Source organism: Somniosus microcephalus, chromosome 1 (genome assembly GCF_052327205.1).
Source record: "Somniosus microcephalus isolate GS21.2 chromosome 1, FLI_Smic_1.0, whole genome shotgun sequence".
NCBI lineage: Eukaryota > Metazoa > Chordata > Chondrichthyes > Squaliformes > Somniosidae > Somniosus > Somniosus microcephalus.
This window is the reverse complement of record NC_140987.1, coordinates 236,289,105-236,302,194: the sequence shown is the minus strand read 5'-3', so window position 1 is coordinate 236,302,194 and position 13,090 is coordinate 236,289,105.

Below are 13,090 nucleotides of genomic sequence, written 5' to 3'. Positions count from 1 at the left end.
TTCTCGTGGTTCCCCATACTATGATGTCATCCATTGATGTATCAACTCCCCCCAGGTGCTCATAGATCATATGGATAGTCTTGTGATACACTTCAGGAGCTGAGGCAATGCCAAATGGTAACCTTAGGAATCTGTATCTGCCAAATGGAGTGTTGAACGTGCACAGTCTTGAACTTGCTTCGTCCAGCTTCATCTGCCAAAATCCTGAGGACGCATCTAACATGCTGAAATATTTTGCATTTGCAAACTGTGCCATGATTTCCTCACGTGTAGGAAGCTTGAAGTGCTCTCTCTTTATTGCTCTGTTTAGATCTCTTGGATCCAGGCAAATTCTGAGCTTTCCATTCTTTTTGTCCACTATGACGAGGGAACTCACCCACTCAGTTGGCTCATCTATCTTCTGAATCACGTTCAGGCTTTCCATCCTGTCCAACTCTGCCTTCAGTTGCTTTTGAAGAGCAAACGGAACATTTCTGCATGGATGTATGACCGGTGTCATACTTTTATCTGCTCTGATTGTGTGTTCCCCTGGAATGCAGCCTAGACCCTTAAATAGGTCTTTGTACTCTTTCATGAGTTCATCATAGACTGTCCCTCCTTCGCTTTCCACAACGAGGACTCTCTTTACCAGGTTCAGTCTCTCACAGTCTTTTAACCCTAGTATGGCTTGCACATCCTTTGGCACCACGATTAATGCTAGCGTGTGCTCTCTGTCCTTGTGTGTTACTTTGACAATGCATTTTCCTTTCACTGGTATATCAGTACCTGAGTATCCGGTCACTTTCACGTGTATTCCATGTAACGTTGGTCTGGGTCTAATTCTCTTAAAATCGGTCTCTGATATCACATTAACTTGTGCTCCAGTATCCAATTTAAATGGAATGTGTATGTCATTCACTTTTAGTGTCAACATCCAGTCTCTTTCTTTTTTGTTTTCAGACACAACATCTACATTGAATTCCTCTATCTCGCTTTCATCTACTGTATGGACCTTGCTTTGTTGCGCTTGGTTCTTACAGCAACGGGCATAATGGTTGTTTTTGTTGCATCTATTGCATGTTTTACCGTATGCTGGACACTTTCTTGGTGGATGCTGTGTACCGCATCAACTACATGACTTCCGATTGTCTCTTTCATTTTTATTTGCTGGCCACGTCTCTTTTTTCACATTGGCGCTCTCTTTGTTAAACGGTTTGTATCCGTTCTTTCTCACTGCATCCATGTTGCAGCTACTGTCACTGAACAGCTCCTTTGCCTGCAACTTCACAGTCTCTGTAGCCCTACACAATGCTATGGCTTTTCCCAGGTCTAGATCTTGCTCTCTTAGCAGCCTTTCCCTTAGACCATTATCTGGAATACCACACACCAGTCTGTCTTTTATCAGCGAGTCTGTGAGTCCCCCAAATTCACACGATTTGCTCCGGTTTCTCAGTTCAGTCATATACTGATCAATAGTCTCGCCGATTTTCTGTACACATGTGAAAAATTTGTGCCTCTCAAAGGTCACGTTGCGTTTAGGTATGCAGTAGGCCTCAAACTGTTCCATTATTTTATCTAGCTTCATTTTGTCTCCATCAACAGCAAATATGAAATTATTATATACCTCCAGCGCTGCATCACCCACGACATGTAAGAACACGGACGATTTTTGTTCATCACTTTTCTCGTCAGCTCCGATTGCCGCTAAATACAACTCTAAACGTTGTTTGAACCTTCTCCAATTTTCAGCCACATTACCTGTCAATTGAAGTGTCGCCGGTGGGAGTAAACCTTCCATTTTTTCACTTCGTTAGCTATTCTCTAATGGTAAGCAACGATGTTCTCTTCTGGCTTGCTAATATGTGGAGAGCTGATTTCGCTTACTTGCCACAATTGCTTTCACTGTCCCATCAAGTTGCTAACTTCAGATTTTTTCTCTTTCAGCCACTTCTGACATCATGTTTTGTTTTCTTTTTGGGTTCAATAAAGACTCATTTCTGAAAGAGAGTGTTGTTTAATCTAAAGTCTTGTTCAAGACTTTCTACAGCTTTTTACAGAACACACTATGCTGTGATGCATCTAGAATGAAACTGAAAGTAAAACTCCTCTGGACTGCTTGTCTCTCACATTACCTCTGCTGGTCAGGCACAAGTAATCAAAAACACAGACAAATGTGCTGTAAGGCATAAGTAATCAAACACAGACAAATATCATCACTATTTGCTGATATCATTACAATTGTACTGTGTGAAGGACAGGGTTCACCGTCACCTTGAAATCCCCACAGATGCGAATCTTCCTTGGCTCTCCGGACTTATTGCTTAATGTTTTCTTCATGACAGGAACGATGGGTGTCGCCCACTCGCTCCAGTCGATCTTAGACAACACGCCCGCCTTCTCCAGATTCTCCAGCTCTGCCTCGACGGCTGGACGAATTGCATATGGTACCGGTCTCGCTTTGAAAAACTTGGGAACTGCATTCTCTTCTATTTTTAACGAGGTGGTTATGCCTTTAAGCGTGCCCAGTTCTTGTTGAAATACCTCTTTGGCGTTAGCTAAGATGGTTGACAATCATCCAGGAGTGACGTCTTCATCTTTTTTACCGTCCACCATCATTGCATGAATGGAATGCCAATCTAAGTTTATCTTCCTGATCCAGTCCCGTCCCAATAACGGTGGTCCACCATTTGGCAGTATGTAGAGATACAATTTCCGTATTTTCTTGCCATTGTATTCGACAGGCACCCTTATTTTTCCTCTGGGGTATACTTTTTGCCCCGTATACGTCGTCAAGACGATGGTTGTCTCTCTCAAGGGTATGTGTGAAAATAGCCGCTCATAGTCTCGTTGATTCATGACGGTTAGCGCTGATCCTGTATCCAATTCCATTTTAACTTGGGACCCTGCTATCATGAGGGTGACCCAAATGGTTCGGTGATCCTCTTTTGCGATTACATTGTGAAGTTTGAGACAGCTTAATCTCCTGTTCTCGGATTCACTATCGCTCATCTGGCCTTCGGAACTACTGTCCGTCATCTTTTGTACTTTCTTGTACGGTTCCTTAGTAGCCTTTTTGTTGTCGCTGGTCTTCTTCCCAGACCTACAAACTCGTGCAATGTGTCCAATCTTCCCGCATTGTCTGCATATTTTGTCTTTGGACCAGCAGTCCTTCTGGTCATGGTTAGTTCTGCCGCAGCGATAACATTTTGCAAATCCCCGTGTCATTTCGTGGGTGCCGTAATCCTGTGGTTTTTGTTGAATTTCTGCAGCTCCCCTGGCTGCTGCTTCATACGATACTGCCACGCTGAAAGCCTTATCTAGCGTCAGCTCTTTTTCTGCGAGTAACTTCTTCTGTGTTCCTTCACTCAGGAGCCCACAGACATATTTGTCCTGTAGGGTATCTGCCAGTCCTGCTCCGAACTGGCAGTGCTTTGATAGCTTGCGTAGTTCCGTAAGATACTCAGCATTGCTCTCATCTTTGTATTGAGTTCTCCTGTGGAATTTAAATCTTTCTGCTATCAACAGCGGTGCAGGGTTTAAGTGCTCCTGTAGAACAGCAAGAATTTCATTAAAACTCTTCGCCTTCGGTTTGGCTGGAGTAATCAGATCCCGCAATAGGCCGTACGTTCTAGTGCCCATTACGTTTAGCAATATTGATGCCTTTTTCCCCTCCGCTATTTCATTTGCCTCGAAATATACCTCGACTCTTTCCACATACGTGGTCCAGTCCTCTAATGTATTATCAAAAGCAGTGATACAGCCAGTCTTCGGCATCTTGCAAATCTAAAATGGTGCCTCCCGTGCTTTGCCTTCTTCTCCGATTTAACAAAATGGCGCCTCCCGCGCTTTTCCTTCTTCCCCGCTGTTGTAATCGCTGCTTTCCACGGTTTCCTGCACGTTAAATATTAATTTGTTTTCTTTTTGTCAGGGTTGGGGAGCCATGGGGCCGTGTAGATACGGGGCCGTGCTCTCCGGGCAAGGTAGGTTCTGGACCCAAGTGCAGAAACCAGGCTAGAGGCAGGTATACAATCTTAAGGAACAGTACTTTATTCATTACTTAACTAGATTCACACATAACTAGATTTATACAAGGAACACAACAGCATACGTAAGAACTCGAGACAGGAACACCACAGCATACATAGAACTCGAGACAAGAACAATATACATAGAACTCGAGACAAGTTACAAAACGGCTAGTCAAGAATAGGAACTCAGGACAGCTTCCATGAGGCAACCTACTTGTCCATACTGAGCTGGGATAAGCTTACCACAAGCGCAACCAGCTTGCCGAGACGAGACTCGAGACAAGCTATCACGAGGGGCTGCCACAGGGGTAACAGGCTTATCAATGCGCTCAAGACAAGCGCCAACGTAGCAACACGCTAGTCCAGCCCAGCACCTTATCAAGACTAAGAACAACAAGAACACAGACTTAGATACATGTTAAATACAGAGCTCGAGACACATCTTAAATACAAAGCTCGAGATACACCTTAAATACAGAGCTCGAGATATATCTTAAATACAGAGCTCGAGAGAACCATGGCAGCCAGCTAGTTAAAGCCAGGAGCCACAGAGCGAAGGCTAGTCCCCTGTTCCCCAGTTAGGACTGAGCAAGGAGGGAAGCAACCACAGAACTTATATACCAAGAAAACCAGGTGAAACCCATGAACAGCTAACAGGCCATTAAGAATTAACACAGGAGGCTAGGAACAATTAACAAAGGGCTAGAACCAAACAAGTGAAGGTGCCATCTAGAGGCTACAGAAGGAACTGACTGGCACCCTCACAGGACCCCATTCTAGACCTTGCTCTCAGTGGAGCAGGTTGTGCTGCTGCTGCTGCTGCTGCTGTGTGGGAGGTGGTGGTCGCCTTGGCCTGGGAGTGGAGGGGAAGGAGTGACCCCAGGCCACCACTACCAGCAACCTACCATCTACATTCAACCATCTACCGAGGTGCCTGGGGAGAGAGGAGGAGAGGACAGAGGAGGAGGCCAGCATTACAACTGGAGAGGCCTTCCATCACTGCCTCCCAATTTGGCCTCCAGTCCAGGAGAGGGAGAGTGGGGAGAGAAACACCACTCAGCTCCAACTTGGAAGGAGGGGAGGAGCTGCATCTTTCAACATCTGCAGGTGGGTGTCTTTTGTGCATTCCCCTAAAGACTTTGTATTCTAGGCGGGGGGAGGAAAGAAGATGGGCCGGAAAGCCTGGCCTGGGTTGGCTGGAGCCTGCCCAGGTGAAGCTTTTTCCCCTTACAGTGAGAAGACCTGGTGTGGGGCTGAGCCTGGGCTTTCTCCAGCCTACCCAGGCGAAGACATCTTCTCCCCCTGCCTGAAGACCATCTGCTTAAGACTTTGTTTTTCCATCGGGGAGTGCACCCTGCCGACACCCACCCACCGAATACCACCTTGAGTGGGGACCCTGCCTTTGCGGGCCCCCCTCCTTCCCACCCCCCCCCTCTCTCTCTTTGTCCTCTCTTTGCCTCTCTGAAAAGGCACCTCCTTTTAATCTACTAATTGCCACTTGAGCAGAGGGAAGGAAGGCCCCCCTGCCAATTAATTCCATCAAGGGGCGAGGCGGGCCAGTTACTTTACACTCCCTCTGCTCAAGGGAAGACTTTTTACCTTACTAAGGCCATTAACACCTTCAGGCCTGTGACTTGGGGTGTGTGTAGCTCTTTAAAGAACCACCCCAATATGGCTTCCACATCTGCGGCGGTGACGGGGCCGGCAAGAACCTATGCGGCGGTGGCGACCAAAGTCACGGCTACTCCCGCTTCTGCTGCTGCCCCGTCGCCGTTCCGACTCATAACAAAGAAGCTTGGGGTGAAGAGCTACACCCACCCCAACATGACCATCGAGGCGTGCGTGAAGGCCATGGCTGGGGTCGTCGGCCCTCCAGCCATACTCGCCGCCTCGAAAATGTATGGGAAGGCTGTGTTCTTCCTGGAGCCGTTCACTGCGCTCTGCGTGACGGACGGGTCGGCCGCCGGTGGCGACCCCCCGGAGGAGGACGGGGACTCGGTGGTGGGGGCGGAGGACGACTGGGATTCCATCGCCGATGAGGCGATGGATGACCTCCCGTCCCTCGCCGGGACCCCCCTCATTCCCATCGAGGAACTCCGGGACTTTGTGGCCACATGCCAGGGTCGTCACAGGATTCGGGTGGCCCTTGACAGATGGCCGGACCTGGCGCTGCTCATCGGGTCGGCTCGCACTGCCGTCAAAGCCATGGACGCGGGCGCGGGAGTGAGCCCGCTCGGGCTACGTCGGCTCCGGTCCTTCCTCACTGGGCTGCTAAGGGAGTGGCGGTTGACTAGCGGCCGCTCTCCCTTCCCCCGTTAGATATAAGTAGAGGTTGATCTATGCTTCTGAGATGAAGATAACCATAGCCAGCCTCAACATCAACGGCAGCAGGGAAGCTAGCCGCAGATTTAATAACTTTTCAGTCCTTCGGGACGGGAAGTATGCGGTGTGCTTCCTGCAAGAAACCCACACCGTTCCGGGAGACGAGGCCACATGGCTCCTGGAGTGGCAAGGAGGGGTCAGCATGAGTCACCTCTCCAGTGCTTCCAGTGGGGTGGCTATCTTGCTGGCCCCGCATTTTCAGCCGGAGATCTTGGGGGTCAAGGAGCTCGTGCTGGGCCGCTTGCTCCAGGTCACTGTTCGCCTGGGGGGCGTGCCGCTCCATCTAGTGAACGTGTATGCCCCTGGGGCTGGTGCGCAGCAAGCGCGCTTCTTTGAAGAAGTGTCCACTCTTCTGGGCTCCATCGACGCGGGCGAGTGCGTCATCCTCGGGGGGGATTTTAATTGTACCCTCGAGGCGAGGGACCACACGGGCACCCTGCCATGCCCGGCGGCGATGGAGAAGTTGAGGGACCTGGTCGGGTCCCTCGACTTGGTGGACGTCTGGCGAAATCTCCATCCCGATTCCAGCGCCTTCACTTGTGTGAGGTCTGGGAGAGGAGCGTCCAGAATCGACCGCCTCTACATTTCCCGGGCATACGTCTCCTGCGTTCCGGCGGCTTCCTTGCGGCCGGTGCCATGCACCAACCACCACCTGGTGTGGGCGGAGCTCGTTCCGCTGCGCGCGGGGGGGGGTCCGCGTATTGGCACTTTAACAACCTGTTGCTGGAGGACGCACGGTTCCGGGATTCGTTTAGTCGGTTCTGGGCCGGCTGGAGAAGGAAGCGGGGGGGCTTCCCCTCCTTGAGGCTATGGTGGGATGTGGGCAAGGCTCACATCCGTCTCTTCTGTCAGGAGTACGCGAAGGGGTCGACCAAGAGGCGGGAGGCCCGGGTCGGGCAGTTGGAGAAGGAGGTGCTCGACCTGGAGTCCCGTCTCGGTCAAGTCTTCGAGGACCCGGCCCTGCGGATGGTGTACGAAGAGAAGAAGGGCGCGCTGAAGGACCTGCAGCTTGTCGGGTCCCGAGGCGTGTACGTGAGGTCGTGGATCCAGTTCCTGCGGGACCTGGACCGCAGCTCCCCCTTCTTCTACTCGCTGGAAAAAAGACGGGGGGTCCGTAAGCAGCTCTTGGAGCTGCTGGCCGACGACGGATCTCTGGTCTCGGGTCCGGAGGGAATCCGTGCGGAGACCCACGCTTATTACGGGGCTCTGTTCTCTCCGGATCCGTCCAGCGAGGATGCGCGCGGAGTTTTGTGGGAGGACCTGCCGAAGGTCAGCCTGGAGGACGCCGATAAATTGGACGCTCCTCTGAGTCTGGAGGAGCTGACCGGCGCCCTCCGCCAGCTCTCGAGGGGAAAGTCCCCAGGGCTGGACGGGCTGACCGTGGAGTTCCACAGGGCGTTCTGGGACATCTTGGGGGGCGACTACGCGCGGGTCCTGGGGGAAAGTTTGGCGACCGGGGAGATGCCCCTCTCTTGGCGCAGTGCGGTTATTGTCCTGCTGCCTAAGAGGGTGATCTCCGCCTCCTTAAAAACTGGCGCCCGGTCTCCCTCCTCAGCACGGACTATAAAATTTTTGCCAGGGCTATGTCTGCTCGCCTAGGCGCCGTGCTGGCCCACATGAACCACCCCGACCAGTCCTACACGGTCCCGGGCTGGACCATCCATGATAACATCCATCTGGTCCGGGACCTGGTCCACCATTCCCAGAGGGCTGGTCTGTCGGTCGCCTTCCTTTCCCTGGATCAGGAGAAGGCGTTCGACAGGGTGGATCACGAGTATCTCTTCGGGACTCTGCGCGCATTCGGGTTCGGGACGCATTTTGTCGCCCGGATCCAACTTCTGTACGCTGCCGCGGAGTGTCTGATTAAAGTTAACGGGTCCTTGATGGCGCCCCTTCGCTTCGGGAGGGGGGGTGCGTCAGGGATGCCCCATGTCTGGCCAGTTATATGCCGTTTGCGTAGAGCCTTTCCTGCGCCTCTTGCGGAAGAGGTTGACGGGACTGGCTCTGCAAGGGCCGGGCGTGGAGGTGGTCCTCTCGGCTTACGCCGATGACGTGCTCCTCACGGTCACGGATCCCGCTGACTTGCGGAGGATGCGGGAATGCCAGCAGATTTACTCGGACGCATCCTCCGCCAAGATCAACTGGGAGAAATGTTCTGGACTCCTGGTGGGTCAGTGGCGGGTGGACTCCCTGCCGGAGGAGTGCAGGCCCTTCGCCTGGAGCACCACGCACCTCCTCTACTTGGGAGTCTACCTCAGCCCTGCCGAGGACGCCTGGCCGGCGAACTGGCAAGAGTTGGAGGCCAAAGTCACCACTCGCTTAGGACGCTGGACAGGATTGCTCCGAGTGTTGTCCTACAGGGGTCGAGCGATGGTCATAAACCAACTGGTGGCCGCCATGTTGTGGTACCGGTTCGTCACTTTGATCCCTCCCCTGCGTTTGTCGCCAAGACACAGAAGAAGCTCGTCGACTTCTTCTGGGACAAAAGGAAGCACTGGGTCTCTGCCGCGGTTCTGAGTCTCCCGCTTAGGGAGGGCGGTCAGGCGTTGGTGTGCCTCCGCACCCAGGCTGCGACTTTCCGTCTTCAGACGCTGCAGAGATACCTGTACGTCGAGAATCCTCCGAGATGGTGTGCGCTGGCGACGTATTTTTTCCGCCAGCTGCACGGCCTCAATTACGACATGCAGCTCGTGTTTTTGGAAGTGGGCGGCAGGCGTGCCAGCCTGCGGGAGCTGCCTGTCTTCTACCAGGAACTGCTATGGGTTTGGAACTACGTCGCCTCCAGGCGGAGCTCTCCCCCATCAGGAATGGCGGCTGTCCTCCGGGAGCCGCTGTTCAGGAATCCGCACCTCCACGTCCGCGGGTTCGGGTGGCTGGCGGAACACAGGGCTGTGCCTGGTAGGGTGACTAGAGTCGGGGACCTACTCGATGGCGGAGGAGCGGGCTGGATGGCGCCGGAGGAGTTGGCGCAGCGCATGTCTTGGGACAACGTCCGGCTCGCGGTCGATGCCATCGAGGTGGTGAAAGCGACGCTGCACCCCGGCGCCACGAGGTGTATCGAGGCGGCTCAAGCATGTGGGGCGATCCCGTCCGAGCTTTCCCCCGTTCGGACGGAATTCCTTATCGGCGCCCTGCCCCGAAACCCCCCTCGGGGATCGGCGCCTCACAACTTGAGCCGTCTCGAGGAGATGCCCTCCGTGCCTTTGCATTCTGCACGGAGGGGTTTCCTGTACGGGCTGCTCCTGCACACCTTCCACTTTGTCATCTTCGCCTGCCGTCCGGACACGCCGTGGCGTGCCGTTTTGCCTTCCGGCGGAGGCGGATGTCCCCAATGGAGGGCTCTCTATGCGGGAGTCCTCCCTTGTTCTATTGGGGACTTGGCCTGGAGGGTGTTGCACGGAGCAGTCCCGTGCAATATATTGTTAAATAGATTCACGGACACCCAGACCGCCTGTTTGTTCTGCGGTCTGGAGGAGTCCGTCTTTCATGTTTATGTTCAATGTGTGAGGTTGCAGCCCCTCTTCCATTATTTAAAGGGGCTGCTCCTCGATTTTTGGTTGCACTTCAGTCCCACGCTCTTGATCTACGGTCACCCGGTGCGGAGGGGAGCTGGCAGGTTGGAGGACCTCCTCGTGGTCTGCTCCTAGGCCTGGCAAAAAAAGCCATCAATTGGTCCAGGCAGCGGGCGGTCGAGGGGGTCATCCGGCCAGATTGCCTCCCTCTCTTCCGTGGCCATGTTCGCGCCCGGGTGGCCCTGGAGATGGAGCACGCGGTGTCCGCCGGCGCGCTCGAGCACTTTCGTGACCGGTGGGCGCCGCGGGGACTGGAGTGCATAATTGGTTTAAACGACCAAATTTTAATTTGATTTGTTAAGCTTTATTTAAAGATTTATTGGAGTTTTAGTTACAGTTTATTTGTTTAATTTATTTTGGTCCTACAAAAAAGAGGACCAAACAAGTGAAGGTGCCATCTAGAGGCTACAGAAGGAACTGACTGGCACCCTCACACTTTTATTATCTTCCCGTCGTGGAGCGAACCCTCTGGGACACTTCCCTCCCTCTTCTGAGGTCCGAACGCTGCCCAGCTTCGAAACACCGGCCGCGCCCTGTATGCTCCACCCTCTCTCTCTCTCCTTGCTTCCCGACTCGCTTCCCGGCCCCGTTGCAGCCCAGGAAGGATCAGAGCACTACCTGCCACCAGCCCGATTAGCTGGGAAACCACGGACCGAGGAACCCAGCCTGGCTCTGAACAGTCTCTCCTGCAAGTTTTGAAATCGATGATTGATGGTCGACGCCCGTTTCTCGAGTTTCAATGGCCGATTTTTTTTTTTTTTCTTTCTTCTGGCTCCGACCTTCAGCACGTCGTCGGAGCTGCTGCTGAGTTGCAGGTAAGTTCGTTTCTAACTCATCGCCAGTGTTAAGTCCGTGAATGATTGAGACACGGACTAGCAGGAGAGAAACAAACAGAACTTTACTGGTGGAAGGCATAAACGAATCTAATCAACAGAGGCTCTCTAGCGCCTTTTATACAGGGGTGGTCACTGCCGGTACTGCAGTCTGAGACCAGTTATTCTCTTAAAGGTACATACACAACACTTCCCATTGGCTTCGGGTTGTAATTACTAGGTCACCTGATTTGGGGCAGTTGTTACAATAGCTTTTGACACTTGTTTTATTTAACGATAAGAGCCATGAAATGGTTTCTTCCAGTGAAAATGGGATCACATTCAAAGGACTGATTTTTAACCCATCCTGACACTTCTTCTGCGCTTGCTTGCGATTGATAGGCTAGCACATCATTAACGGTGGGTGGTTGTTCTACTGCTTTTCATTCCCTAACAGGGAAAGCTAAAACTTGTGGGCCCTTGTCAGACAATGTGGCCACTTTGGCTGCGTTATCTGCCCTAGCATCTCCAAGTGCTACTGCATCCGAATGCCCAGTGTGTGCTTGGCATTTAATGATAGCCAAATGTTTTGGTCTCTGAATGGCTTGTATAAGATTCTCTACCTGCTCTGCATTTTTAATGGTTGTCCCTGATGATGTCAGGTAACCACGAATTTTCCAAATCTGTCCATAATCATGAGCTACTCCAAAGGCATATCTTGAGTCGGTATAAATGTTTACCGATTGGCCTGTGGCTAGAATACATGCACGGGTCAAAGCGAATAATTCTGCTTGTTGATCCGTGGCTAGAATACATGCTCGGGTCAAAGCGAATAATTCTGCTTGTTGAGCTGAAAAGGAGTCCGGGAGTGCAGCGGCTTCGACATCCTCATTCTGGGTGACCACTGCGTATGCAGCTCTCGGCTGACCCTTATCATTTCTTAAGGCTGACCCATTTACATAGTATACTTGATCAGGGTTGGATATCGGTAAGTCGGTCAGGTCAACTCGTGGTTTGGTGATTAGCTGGGTTACCATCTCACAGGAATGAGGCTCTCCGTCCTTCTCAGTAGGGAGTAAGGTAGCTGGATTCAGCACCACCGGGTATGTGGGGAATACGGCATCGTTGACTGTTCTTAAGTCCTGTACAAATCTCCATTTCTCGCTATTGGCTTTTTCTACTGGCAAAATAGGTGTGTTACATGGACTTGTCGTCGGGATAATTATACCTTGTGTTAGCAATGATTCAATTACTGGTTGGATCCCTTTTTCCGCCTTCCCTGACAATGGATCCTGAGATTTCTTGGGCAATGGCGCTGCTGTATTAATTGTGACCTTGTAAGGTTGTGCAGTCAACATTTCTCCTACCTCCTTTGAGTGTTTCGCCCACAGGATGTCAGGTACCTCCTTTAAAAGCGTTTCTGCTTCCTGGCACAGCCACAGTGCTGCCCTTGGCTTCTCTTTTTTTTATCAGAACTCCATCGACAACTAGTTTCTGATTGAATGTGACTGAGAAACCTTCTTTTCCATATTCTGTTAACGTGGCTCCAGTTCTTTCCCACGTTTTCGATGTTGTCAGCATTTGCATTCGTCTGACCATTGGACCTAAATCTTTGGAATGATAGAATTGAGCAACTGCAAGAGTACAGTGTGGGTAGGCATCTTTAACCTTATAGAGTGTTCCAGTAATAGATGATAACTCAAAAGCTGCAGCAATACCCTCTGGACCTATAAAAACTTGTGTTATGCTCAGGCGATATTTTAGGTTTAGGAATGGTTGGTAAAAGTTCTGCATAATAAGGTCCTGTCCTGTTTTATCATAATAGGCTGTACAGTGTTGTTTCAAATGCCACTCTCTCAGTTTTATAGACTTCTGGTACTGTGTTATCGAATCAGTGATGCATCCCCAAGCACCCACTAGACTAGCGAGTTCCGGGCTTATATTTGGATCTAAAATTTCCCATGCATAGAGAATAGGGAGTTTTACCTCTACCACTGGATACGCATAACATTTGTCTACAGGAATCTCAACTGTAACCCCCGCTGGAGAGCAAATAATTGTGGCGTTCATTTTGCACAACAAGTCTCCTCCACATAAATTCGTAGATGCTTCGTCCGATAGCAAAAATGAGTGGGTTCCCTTATATATTCTTCAATCTCTACAGCGATAGGTAGTGGTGCCTCCATTTGTTGGGTTATTCCAGTTAGTCCTGCCACCGGGGTTTTCTTTCCAGATAAGGGCATTCCTACTGAATCACCTTTTCCTAACATTGAAAAAGTGGCACCTGTGTCCACTAGGAATGATACAGGCCGACCAT